General features: G+C 36.5%; 1 protein-coding gene and 1 non-coding gene across 22 annotated transcripts in view; one reads left to right on the top strand and one right to left on the bottom strand.

Annotated features, from left to right (window-relative positions):
* Positions 1 to 13,761, top strand: part of ABI3BP (ABI family member 3 binding protein) — a 260,542-nt gene that overhangs the window by 35,145 nt on the left and 211,636 nt on the right. The gene's annotated exons all lie outside the window — the stretch shown is intronic.
* On the bottom strand, positions 5,658 to 5,764 carry LOC115900840. The gene has a single exon (XR_004060488.1). It is a non-coding gene; the product is annotated as a U6 spliceosomal RNA (small nuclear RNA).

The raw sequence follows: 13,761 nt of genomic DNA, 5'->3' as shown, positions 1-13,761 counted from the left end.
TATCCTTCTGGTTAAGTATATCCTCAAAGTACATTCACTCTAATGAATTAAGGCAGCAAAGGAAATACTTGTTCCAACTGTTGCTTTGTCTCTCCTCACTCACTTTATCTCTTCTTTGTTCTCCTTCTCATTTCTTGGTCAACTTATTATTTTTAGCACCAGCCACATATTTCTCAATTTGGACAATTTTTTAAAATAATATATGTATTTCTTATCTTCACCAGCAGGTGAGGATTTACAATCAAACTCATTGTCTTATATTCAGAATATAGTCCATTAGGATTTAACAACAGATTAACTAAAGCAACTCTGAGCTTGTTTTAGTTAATCTGTCGACAACATTTGATAGTGTCCACTTTCTATTTCATGAGATATACATGTTTTTCCTTATGGATTCCAAAACTCCATTGTCTTTTCTTTTACCTCATGAGCTATTTCTCAGTGTTGCTGGTTTTGTCATTTTCCTCCAGCTCTAAATATCAAGAATCTCCAAGGATTGAAACCAGATGCTTTGTCTTTACCATATATCAATCCATGAATTAACTGACTTAGACTATTTTAATGATAGAGTCCACAAATAGTAATAAGCAGGTACACTAAGTACCTCACAATTTCCCTGCATCAGGAGCTGAGCTGTGAACAGGGGAGCCAGGGTCAAATATAAGGTTTGATTCTCCCTTAGCAAGTAGTTTAACATCTCTGGGTTCAAGTTTCCTCTTTTGTCTGGTTTTCCTCCTTTCTCACTGGCTGCTATTAAGTCTCCTTTGCTGATTCATTCTCATTTTACCAGTCTCTTAAATTGGAGTGTCCCAGGACTGAGTTCCTGGATCTCTTCTATCTGCTCTCCCTCCCTTGGTGATCTCATCTAGTCTTATGACTTTAAATACGGTCTAAATACTAACAAGTTCCAAATTTATATCTCTAGCCCTGACCACTCCCTTCAACTTCAGATCCATTTATCTAACTCCCTACTTAATGTCTCTATTTGGCTTTCTAATAGACATGCAGGTTTCGCCTGTTCAAAACCTAGCTTCTAAATGCCTCTACCCCATATTTTCCTGTCCTGTAGTCTTTCCCAACTCAACTAAAGACAACTCTATCTTTCCATTACTCCGGTCAATAATACTGGAGACATCTGCAGCTCCTCATAAATTTCTCTTTTGATTCATCGACAAGATTTTTAGCTCTTTCAAGTTTTATCAAGAAAATTTTTCTCTATTTTTCTTACTCAAATTATCGTCCACCTTGATTGAAACTACCACCATCTCTTACTTGGATTATTGCTATAGTTTCCTACATAGTCTCCCTGTTTTTGGCTCTTAGAATATTCTCAACACAGCACCTAAAGTAATTCTGTAAAAATATAAATCAGATTTTAATCATTTCTCTGCTCAAAAACCTCTAATAACTTACCATCACAGAATAAAAGCCAAATTCCCTCAATGTCCTCTAAGACCCTATCCATCTGGCCCAGCTACCTCTAGCTTCACCTCTTCCTGTTTTCTCCTCACTCATCTTCCTATAGCCACAGTAACCAGGCATGTTCCTTTCTCTGGGTCTTTGCACTTGGTATTCCTTCTGACTAGAATGTTCTTCCTCCAAATGTCTGAATGGTGCGTTATTATCATTATCTGTTTCACTTCCTTCAGGGCTTTATTCTAAAGTGAAGCCTCCTCCCCTCTCTATCAAAAATTGTGCCCCTTCCCACCCTGACTCCTCCTGGTTCCTTGCTTTACTTTCCCCCTCAGCATTTATCACCACCTGTACTCGTTAGGTTAGGCTTGATTGTGTCTCAACAACAAACCTCCAAATCTCAAAGGCTTAAAAACATAGAAACATATTATTTTGCTCAATCACATGTTTACCAGGGTCTCTGTTTGTAGTTTCTCAAGACCCAGGCTCCATCTGGTCAGTTGCTTCCTTGCAGGACAGGAAGAACAGAGTTGGAGGGTCTGGCACCAACAACTTAATGAATTGACCTGGAAGTGGCTTATGTCCCTTTTGTGCACAATCTGCTGGTGAGAATTAGTTACATGATTGTGACTAACTTCAAGAGATGGGAACATATAATTTTCATGTGGTCAGAATAATAGGGGAATCAGGTATCAAGAAACAGAGGCGGTATCTGCCCCATCATTCGACATGCCATATATATTTTGTGTGTGTGTGTGTGTGTGTGTGTGTGTGTGTGTGTTGTTTTTCTGTTTTTTTGAGACAGAGTCTGAGTCTTGCTCTTGCCTAGGCTAGAATGCAGTGGCGCGATCTCAGCTTACTACAAACTCCACCTCCCGGGTTCAAGCAATTCTCCCTGCCTCAGCCTCCCGAGTAGCTGGGATTACAGGTGTCTGCCACCGTGCCTGGCTAATTTTTGTATTTTTGTAGAGACCGAGTTTCACCATGTTGGGCAGGCTGGTCTCGAACTCCTGACCTCAGTGATCTGCCCACCTCGACCTCCAAAAATGCTGGGATTACAGGCGTGAGCCCCCGCGCCTGGCCTGACATACCATATGTTTTACTTATTATTTCTTTATTTATCTCTTTTCACTAGAAGGTAAACTCAATGAAAATACGGGTTTTTGTTTGTTTTTATTCACTGTTTGTTTTGTTCCAGCTTATGGCAGAGAGCTTTGCATATTCTAGGTACTCAATAAATATTTGTTAAATAAATGAGTGATTGGATTTTTATAATGATTTTAAGAAAAAGAAATACCAACCTTCCTTGCAGATTTGTAGACAGATGCAAAAGATTCCATGTGTAAAGTATTGTTAATACTATTACTTCTTGTTGTATGGTAGAATTCTAATTAGAAGACATCTGTGAAATGGGAGATATAACAATATTATCCAAACAATGGAGGATACAGGCAGAGAATAATCTAATTTAAAATCTTATGAAGAAGAGAAACACATAAGTAAAACATCTAATATGGCTGCCACTATATTTAATAGTTGCTACATGCATGGAAATCATCCAATATCATTTACAGGGCAAAAACAAAAAGTCCCAGTGAACATGTTGTAAAGGGAAACTGAATCAGCACAGACATTTGCGACAGTAAAGTTCATCTTCACTTGTTAAAAAGTCCACCCAGCCCTGTGCCTTGCCCTGCTCTGATGATGCTATTGAGACACCCGTCTGACATGCATGGAGTATCGTACTTGGATCTCTATCAGGGACAGGACCGCAGTCTTTTCTTGGATCCAGTCTGCTCTTTTACTGAGCAGACAGCAAGCCCCTCATGCTAGAAATATGCAGCTGGGATTCTCAACATCAAAACTTCCACTTCTGCCTGATGACACACGTGCTGACTGCTCTGTGTGGTTATGGAATGCCTTTGCTGATTTTATGAGAAGAGACATGTCTTACTTTCCCTGCCCAATCCCTTGCCAGTTGAGCTTTATGATTCTGTATAAAGAAAAAAAAGTCAAAATTTAAAACATTAAAGGGATGACAAACACGTTTACTTTTGCCCTGGGCTTGGTGGTAACGTGCTGTTTCTTGATAATAATGACAGCTGCTAATAGGCATTTTCCATGTGTGCTTTTATGTCTTGCGGATTTATGTGACAGTTTATCTGGTGCTTTAGTTGGGACCCAGAATGTAGAGGAAAAGCGTTCACCACCCCATTAGTAATAATGCAGATGAACTAATCCATTGCCACTCAAACAAGATTTTCATGCTAATTATCTATCAAGATCATCCGTGTGTGATGTAAAGGTCTGTGGAACTGTTTAGATCTAGGCTGGTCTCATTCCACATGTTTTTGAAGGGCATAGCTGAGACATATTGTAAAGTACCTGTCATTCTTAACATAGTCAGTTTATTGCTACTTTATTTAAATAAATTGTAACAACGAAGGATAGAGGAAATGGATAAGGAATGAGGAGAGGCTGCCAGAGAATGGCTATTTTAAAAATAAATGTATGAAGGAAGGGCATATAAGTGACAATAAGCCTTAAATTGATATTTCGTGACTGATCGTGAGCCAGTGAAATTCTATCCAAAGGGTAATTCCAAGATTTCATGACTCCCAGCCTTCTTTGTCCTTTTTATAATTTTACCAGAAGAAAAAATTGGAGTTGTTGTCTTTTTGGTCTGAAGTTAATGCTTCCTGTTTGTATTGCTGATTCCAAGTTTTGGGTTATTACGCCACATTAGAAAATAGCAATAAGTCTTTCATATGACCACTGAATTATTTCTAAATAATTAAAAGATATATAAATTAATAATAATTAAAAGGTAACTATCTCATGTATATTTCTAAATGCTGTGTTTGAGAGGAGTTGTTCTGATGAGCACCAGAAATACAGTGCTAGAGGTCACTGTATCTGGACCTTTGTTAAATGTACTAGTATTTGGGAGCGAGAAAGACAGTTCATCCTAAGAGCTAATCTACAGTCTGGCCCCAAGAGGGAGGGAGAATAGTTACAATTACTTTTAAGTTCTTCCCAACTCTGAGTTTCCAAGTATCTATGAGCATGATCCTTTCTATTTAATCAAACTGGTCTATTTGCTTTTTTTAAATTTTGTACAGGTTTTGCAGTTCAATGTGGGCTTCTTACTACTACCATTTTTTACCTGAAATATTCTTTCAAGTCCTGCCTTTTATTTGACTCTTATTTTCAAAGTTAAGCTGAAGTCTCACCTTCTCCATGAACCTTTGCCTAGAGAATAATATCCACTCCCTCTAAATTCAAGAAATGTAAAGCATTGCTTTGTATGACAGTCGTCTGTCTAACTGTCTGGTAATCTCTTTGAGTTCAAAAAAATGGTGTTTCTTTCTCTGAGAAGCGTTCCCAACAGTATCTTCTTACATGCCGCAGAAAAATCCTTGTTTTCCTTTGTAAATGTAATTTTTTGCATATAGCTCTTATCGTGTGTCAAAGTTAACTCTTGGAGATCAGAATCCCTCACTACTGAGGTGTGATGTAGTATCTTACTCATTTTTGCATACACACTATTTAGCCTGTGCCTATGACATTATTTTGTGATCGTCTATTTTTTCTTCACTTATGAGTATAGCCTTATTCTGACGTTTATTCTGTGAGCATTAAGGAGTCACGTGCTGTTTTTGTCCAGCAGGGGCAGAGGAAAGAGATAACATAATAAAGTAGTATTGTACAGTGATTAACCCAGAAATAGTGGGAAGGGTGGACTGGAAAGGTAATGAGGTTGTTAATTATAAAAATGGGTAAGACTGGCTGGTCTTTTCAGGCCAAGCCTATGGATATTATGTAGGCACAGGAGACAAAGTTGCCTAGTGTTTGAAGCCCAGAAATGCATTTACCCAAAAAGGAATGAGCCCTTCCTACATGGGTTTGAAAGAAGTATATTTGAAAAGTGAAAAGAATCAAAGATGACATCAAGAGGATGCAGGATGAAATTTGAGAAGCTAGAAATGCAAAGAGAGAGTCAAAGAGTGGGTAAAATAGAGCAAGTCAACAGCTCAGGGGAGCCAGGTGGAATTTTATAGAAATAAAAGGAAAGGTGGTATAGAAACTTCATGTAGAATACATAAAAGAGAAACAAGCAATTCCAAGTTGAGATGATTTTGTTTTTATGTCCTCAGTGTCTTAGTGCTTTGCTGATGAGCCTGTCTCTAAAAATACTTTTCTTTTTTTAATGTATCTTATTTACAATTCTTTCTTTTATTTATGAAAATATCGAACACTTCACAAATTTGTGTGTGATCCTTGCGCAAGAGCCATGCTAATCTTCTCTATATACTTCCAACTTTAGTATATGTGCTGCCGAAGCCAGCACAACAGTTTTCTTAAATTATAAAATACCTATTTGTTTCTTTTAATTTAAATGAAATATAACTATTTTGTGTACATATTAATAAATCAAATAGCATATTCCATGGTGTTTTTGTACCCAATTACAGTTAGAGTGTTTAATTTTTTTCTAGTACTAAAGATGCAGTATATAGTACATATACAAGGCTAACATCATGTTCTTACTATTTAATTATTTTTAATTAACAAAAATCCTATGTGTTTATGGTATATAACATGATGTTTTGAAATATGTATACATTGTAGAATGGCTAAATCAAGCTAATTAACAAAGCTAATTGCTTCACATGACCTTTTTTGTATCTTAAAGTCTACTTTTAGCAATTTTCAAGTGTACTTGAATTGTTATTAACTATATTGTTATTAACTATAGTCACTATGTTGTGCAGTAGGTATTGTGAACTTAAAATGTTTCTTGAGATGAATTGATCTGGAAGGGAGAGAGTTCTGGCCAAAATTTAAGGGATTATTTGTAGACAAGAGATAAAAATGCCTTTTCCCCTTAGAGATCAGAATACTAGCAGGAGGAGCTGGGATTTTCTTCAACTGTGTACAAATGGGGTGAACTGGAGTTAATAAACAGTGATCTTGTTGGGTGGGGCTAAGAAAGAAGGTGAGATAGGAATTGCTGGAAAACATTGACTTGTTTACAACTCATTGCAAGTAATTTAAATGAAATGAAACCATAACCTATATACGGTTTGTCCATAAGAATGTCTTCTGTTATAATAAAATTTTGGGCTCAAGATGACCTGCACCAAAGTGGTCAAGGAGAAGGAAAAGAAGAAAACTCACGTTTTAATTAGAATTTTAGTCTTTCAGAAGAGAACCACTGCTCCAAGTCCTCAGGATGGTAATGAAACAAAGTCATAGGCATCCTTGCATTTGGACTTCTCCGTGTTTTACACAGGTTTTGGATCAAGGTGTGTATAAAACCTGACTCTTCAAGTGTGACTTGGGTGCCTAGGACTGTGACACATCACAGACGGTAGAAAAGTAAACTGGTTTTGAGGAAGATAATGATGGTTGGAGCCTGACCGCATGAACGGAAGTGTCAGTGGCTCACAAAGCCTGTAGGGCTGGAGCCAAACGAGTATTCAGAAATAAAGGTTCAGATATCAGAATCAGCTAAGATACTTATGGTTAGCAGCTAAGTTATGATTGAAGCCTTAACTGTAAAGGAGTTCCCTAAAGGAGCAAAAGACAGAACCTTTGTGAATTGCCATGTTTTGAGGGCCAGAGGAGGAAGAGAAGTAATGGAGAGAGATGGGGATTTCATGGAAAATGAGAATTAGGATACCACTGTGTCACAGAGTAAAATCAAGGTGTAGGGAGAGGTGGAGCAAAGGGTGCTCACACACATGCATACACAAGTAAGGGCAGATATAGTAGGTTGGTCAGAGGTCTGCAATGCTACACAGAAGTTATGGGAAATGAGAACTTCAAACAAATGTCTGAAACTTGGGATTCTCCAATCTGCACTAGACTTATCTCAGATATTTTTAGAATCATTAAAACCATTGGCATTATTCTAATGCTGGTGTGGGAAATAATACATACTTTGTTATTCTCTTGTGAGCAATTAATGTGGCAGATGAATGTTACCAATTAGTTCACATTGTTCTTTAGAGAGGTTTTGGGTGCATCTTATCCTCAGTTGACTTTAGTGTGCTGGGATTAATGTAATGTTCCCTAGGCACGTGGCCTCAGCCCCATAAAACAGGTTGTCACGTTACCATGAATGACTATTATGAGATGCCTGGATGAGGATGGACACCACAGAGATCAAGTACATGCATATGATAATTAGAGCCCTTAGAAATAACTCTCCACTCAGAAGAAATATTTCCTTGTGGAAATGATATTAAATGCCATTAGATATTTACAATCATATTAATTTTTAAAAGAGAGTAGATGAAAAGAGTGTTTGACCAGAAAGAGATGTTGACAGTGTACACCTTATATAATGTCATGTAGAATGAATTATCACAGATATCACAACACCTCAACATTCATCTTTACTTTTCCTCAGTCTGAATTTTCCTTCTTCCCATTCTCTGGACAAGTCCTTCTTGACATTCAAGACCCAGATCAGATGCCACTTCTTCTGTGATACCATTCCTGACTCACCCACTTCTAACTAGTCAATGCTCCTCTGAATTACCTCTGCATGTGGCTCCCTCCTCTGTGTAGAATTTGTTGAGTGCATTGAGTAATAACTCTTACAAGTCTATATCCTCCAGTACAGTACAGTTTATTTGAAGAGATGCATTTGCTTATTATAGTATTAATTCCTATCAAGCATAATATTTTCCATTTGAAAAAATTATTGTATGTGTTTGTTCATTCATTCAAAACATATTAATTGAATATCCTTTCTCTGCCAGGCATTGTGCTAGGGACAGTATCCTTGTATAGCTTATAGTCTGCATATAAACAACATCTATATAGAATGAATTTTTGGTTGAAAGACAAGGAATGTTAAAAATTCAAAGTACACTGAAATCAAAAAGAACCCATGGATGAAGTCGGATCAAAAACAACCATTACTGAGCTGCACAGTTCAGGAACTGCTTTTCACAATCTATTTCACTTAATCTTCCCATCAACTCTGAGAGAGTTCTATGATTAATACTACTTTATAGGGGGAAAGGTGACATTTGGATAATAAGTGAATTATCCATATAGCAGTTGAACAAAAGGGGAATTGTGGGTTTAATTTGGGACTTGAATACAGATTTTCCAGCTCTAAACCCTGTGGCCCATTACATTCCACTATACAGTCCTCCTTCTTCAAAACACCACTCCTTATAGGATCACACGAGCACTCTCAAGGTCATGGAAATATCAGTGCTTCCATAGCCAAAAATTTTAGCAATAATCTCACAAACAATACAATGAGCTTATCTAATTGTCATATGAATTCAATAAAACAGATCTCAAATGTTACTTTTAAAAACTGAGCTCAAACTTTGTAAGAGCAATACCTTATCCCTAAAACGAATACCAAATTTCACCAAAATAAATTGAATTGTTGACCAGGCATGGTGGCTCACACCTGTAATCCCAGCACCTTTTGAGGCCAAGGTGGGCAGATCCCTTGAAGCCAAGAGTTCAAGACCAGCCTGGTCAACATGGCGAAACTCTGTCTCTACTAAAAATACCAAAAAAAAAAAAAAAACAAGAGCCATGCATGGTGTTGTACACCTGTAGTCCCAGCTACTTGGGAGGCTGAGGCACGAGAATTGCTTGAGCCTGTGAGGTAGAAGCTGCAGTGAGCCGAGATCGCACCACTGCACTCCAGCCTGGGTGACGGAGAGAGAATCTGTCTCAACAATAAATAAATAAATAAATAAATAAATAAATAAATAAATAACTTCAATTGTGAATTTATTGAGATGATTGTTAAACTGTGCTAACTCACTGAGATGATATAGGGTCAGTTTACCTACTATCAAGGAAAATTCCCCATGAATTAATTGAAAGATAGTAGTGTCATTAAAAATAAATATATAAAGCTATATTTATATTGAAGAAAATACAGGTTATGGAACAGCACTTGGAGTGTAACCTTATTTTTGTAGACTGTAATATATTATTCCTAGGAAAAAATATCTGGAAGAACATACAAAAATGTTTACAGAAGATTTATCTACATATTAAATGAATAACTTTTAAAAAATATTCTCTTTCCCAACTCTCTTAAATTTCTTATTAAAATAAATGCGTACAAGTTGAGTATCCCAAATACTTGAAGGAAATGCTCATTAGAGCATTTTGGATTTTGAATGTTTGGATTTGTGATGCTCAACCAGTATAATGCAAATATTCCAAAATCCTAAAAAAATCTAAAATTTGAAAAATGTCTGGTCCCAAACATTTCGGATAAAGGATACTCAAGCAGTATTATTTGTATAATTTTTTAAGTTAAAAAGTCAATGCAGGGACTATTACTGGGGTAGAGGAAAGGGAGATGAAAATGTGCCACCAGCCTGGGAGGGAAGTGAAATGAGTGATTTGGGAAAGACAGAAGTATTCATATAGTAAGTTGTAAGCAGTTTAATTCCCAGGCTGTCTCTGCCAATAGTGACAATTAAACTGCAATTGCTTTGTTTTCATCTAGCTTTTGGCTAAAAACAGAATTAATAACAGCTGATTTTAGTAACACATTCTGTTTGCAGTAAGGACCTGTATGGATCGAATTCCATTTAAACTATAATCTAGTTGTAAAATATGTTTGGCACTTTTCATTTTAACAACAGCATTTTTTTCCTACTGAAATCAAATCTTGTTCTGAGCATTTGAGCTGCTTGTTGCTAAGAACTTGTGAGGCCACATTTCTACCATGTGGACATATTTTTAATCATCTAAGATTTGAATTTTGCATTATTCATTTCTCAGAAGTTTGGCTTGGGTGTAGCTTCGTAGGGAAAAACAATTTAACTTTGCTTCTAACATGTATTTTAATGTGTTCTACAAGGGCTCTGCATGATCTGACCTCCTGTCCTCTATAACTTCCCTGCATACTCCTTAACCCATTATATCCCACCACACTGACTTTGTTTAGGATCTTTAAATCCACCATCTACTTCCTCCCTCAGCACCTTTGCTCATGCTATTCCTTATGTCTGAAATGCTGTTCCTGCCCTCCCTCTTCACCCAATATGCACACTTAAACTTAAAAGTTGACTAATTCCTACCCATCCATGACATGTGTGACCTCTTCAGGTCACAGCAGGTACGGAGCTATTGAAGGTTTGGCACCTCAGCCCTGCAATCTTGGATTCCCTCTAGTGTTCCCTTGGGTCTAATTCCTGTTACCAATAAATTGCCTTATCCTCCATTCTTTATCTGTTTTTTTTTTGTTTTGTTTTGTTTTTTCTCAGCTTCATAGTTTTTGCCACCTAACAGTTTACTATCTCAACTTCAACTTACTCCAGTCCCTTATTCTATCTCCTGGGCTCTCTTTCTTACCATTTAAATTAATTCATTTCACACTGGGGAATAGTATAACCAGTGGGAATTACAATATTCTTATTTGCAGTGTCTAAGGAACAGTTCTCCATGGGCAGTATTGGGACTACTCAAAGGACAATCACATTTCTTCACTTTCAAGTTCAGAGTTTTGAGTGAAGTGGGGCAATTCATTGTAGCTCCTAGGTTTAAAATACAAGAAAAAAAATTTGCTTGATAAAAAGTTATGAGACAGCCTTCCTTCTTATTTCTGCAATTTAAAATCAGGAAGACTTTTTTTCAAATGGATTCATTCAGTTAGATTTTGCTAACATTGGGTAAATGTTATAAAATTCTATTTTAAGTACCTCGTCTTAAACTTGGGTCACATCCACTATGCAAGATGAGGAAATTTTAATAATGTCAGCCTACTAGGCAATGATGCCAAGCCACTTTGACTTTCTTTTTCTTACCTAGTAAAGCTCAAATACTACATTAATAGCAAACCATCAGAGATGTTAGTAATGAGATATATCAGATATGTGTGTAAGTCAAAATTTCAATATTTTATTAATATTGAAAAACATTTTGGAATTCAAAATGTTTTAATTATTACTATAAAAATGACAAATATTGTCAAAATAGTAATAAATCCCTGGTCAGGAAAGATAGCTATTTATTTTCATAGAAAAACCCAACTGAAGCATTTGGTTACAAGGTCAAAATGTACATGGAATTTCATTTTAATTTTAAGTACAAATAAAGTTAATGTCTTCAGAACTGATTAATTTCATGGTGAACAAATATTCACCTAATTAGTATAGACTAAACTATTCTTAAAACGGAAATGACTGGAGATTGAAAAGACAACTCAGTAATTTATTCTGCTTCAAACTCATTTCTTTTTTTTTTTTTTGAAATGGAGTTTCGCTCTTGTTGCCCAGGCTGGGGCAATGGCATGATCTTGCTCACCGCAACCTCCACCTCCTGGGTTCAAGCGATTCTCCTGCCTCAGCCTCCTAAGTAGCTGGCATGCACCACCGCGTCCGGCTAATTTGGTATTTTTAGTAGAGATGGGGTTTTTCCATGTTAGTCAGGCTGGTCTCAAACTCCTGATCTCAGATGACCTGCGCACCGTGGCCTCCCAAAGTGCTGGGATTACGGGTGTGAGCCACCACGTCCAGCCTTCAAACTCATTTCTAAGAATGTCAATGGTCATTGTACTGTTTTGCAAAAAGTGTATTTCTTGTTTTCTGGATAAATTTGGAATCACAATATTTTAAAATAATTATTCTAACAAAATAAGTGATGTCATCTTTTTTTTTTTTTTTTTTTTTGAGGTAGAGTCTCACTGTGTTGCCCAACCTGGAGTGTGTGGCATGATCTCAGCTCACCTCAGCCTCTGCCTCCCGGGTTCAAGTGATTCTCCTGCCTCAGCCTCCTGAGTAGTTCTGATTATAGGCACGTGCCACTATGCTTGACTAATTTTTGCATTTTTAGTAGACACAAGATTTTACCATGTTGCTCAGGCTGATCGCGAATGCCTGACCTCATGTGATCTGCCCACCTTGTCCTCCCAAAGTGCTGGGATTACAGGCATGAGCCACCATGCCCAGCCAATCTCATCTTCATTAATGACTAAAGATAGAAACCTCAGGGCTTAAAATAATTAATTTTGTTATCTAACATATATTTAGTGACATTGATAAAACAAGACAGCTCATTTTCTGGATGATCACAATTTGGAGTGGTCCTCAAGCAAGAGAAATATTCACAATCTTTACAATTAATATAAAACTGGAGAAGTTTGAGAGTTTCTTAATAAATTATGCATAAACTTACCATATGACCCAAAAATTTTACACCTACATATTTACGTCCCCAAAATAAAAATATATGTTCACACAAAGACTCGTACATGAAATTTTATAGCAGCGTTATTCATAGCTAAAACTGGAAACAATCCAAATATTCATCAAATATTTGGACTGAATAAACAAAATGTAATATATTCATAAAATTCTATTTAACAATTAAAAGGATTGAACTAGTAATACAATATGGATGGATGAGTCTCATAAAAATTATGCTGAGTGAAAGAAGCCAGGTGCAGAAGACAACATGTCATGTATGTCCATTTATATTTAATTACCAGAAAACAAGAAAGTAGACCAGTGGTTGCCTAGAGCTAAGGGTGGGAACAGAGAGATTCACCATAAATGGGTAAAATGGAATGTTTTAGAGTAATGGAAATGTTCTGAATATGGATTATGATAGATTTAGTAAATTATATAAATGTAGTAACTTCTGTGAGTTTGAGCTATAAAATTATTGAGCTGTACACTTACAAGGGGATAATTTTATGATCTATAAATTATATCTCACTAAAGCTGTTAAAAATTATATGTGACAGTCACATATATTTTTTCCATATGCTCATGAAAATATTTGTTCCTTTTTTATATTTGAAGTGCAGTTTGGGAGTCCTATGAAAAAATTATCTGGAAATTATTAGTGTTTTCTTAAAAAATTATTTTCTGATTTATTTGGATTTTCTTACACTTTAATAGGAAGATAGTATTTTTTCTGGATGAGATGTTAGAGACATTCTTGAGTATTAGATTGAGAATGAATCTGGGATTCCTCAAAGCATTTTACAGAGCAGAAAAATGAGGCTTAGAGAGGACAGCTGACCTCAAACACAATTAAAGGCCAAGTTGATGTCAGAACCCCTCCTCTTTCTTCCACAACATATTATTAATAATATGAGATGCCCACAGTGGAGTTGAGAACAAATGTCCTTTCTTAGAGCCTCCTGACATCTCATGGCCACTCACCTTAGTATACAAGGCCACTTGGCCACATTCTCAAGATAGTTTGGCCATTTCCCTCCAGTCCATGGAAGACTTTTGATGCTGTGAAATCTCCAAATGAACAACTATATACCATCAGTACAGGGTATTTATGAACTAAGCAAATTACAAATAATTCATGAAGATGCCAAATGTC

Source organism: Rhinopithecus roxellana, chromosome 1 (assembly GCF_007565055.1).
Source record: "Rhinopithecus roxellana isolate Shanxi Qingling chromosome 1, ASM756505v1, whole genome shotgun sequence".
Classification (NCBI taxonomy): domain Eukaryota; kingdom Metazoa; phylum Chordata; class Mammalia; order Primates; family Cercopithecidae; genus Rhinopithecus; species Rhinopithecus roxellana.
Note: the sequence above shows the minus strand (reverse complement) of the source record. Positions and strands in the feature narration are given on the sequence as shown.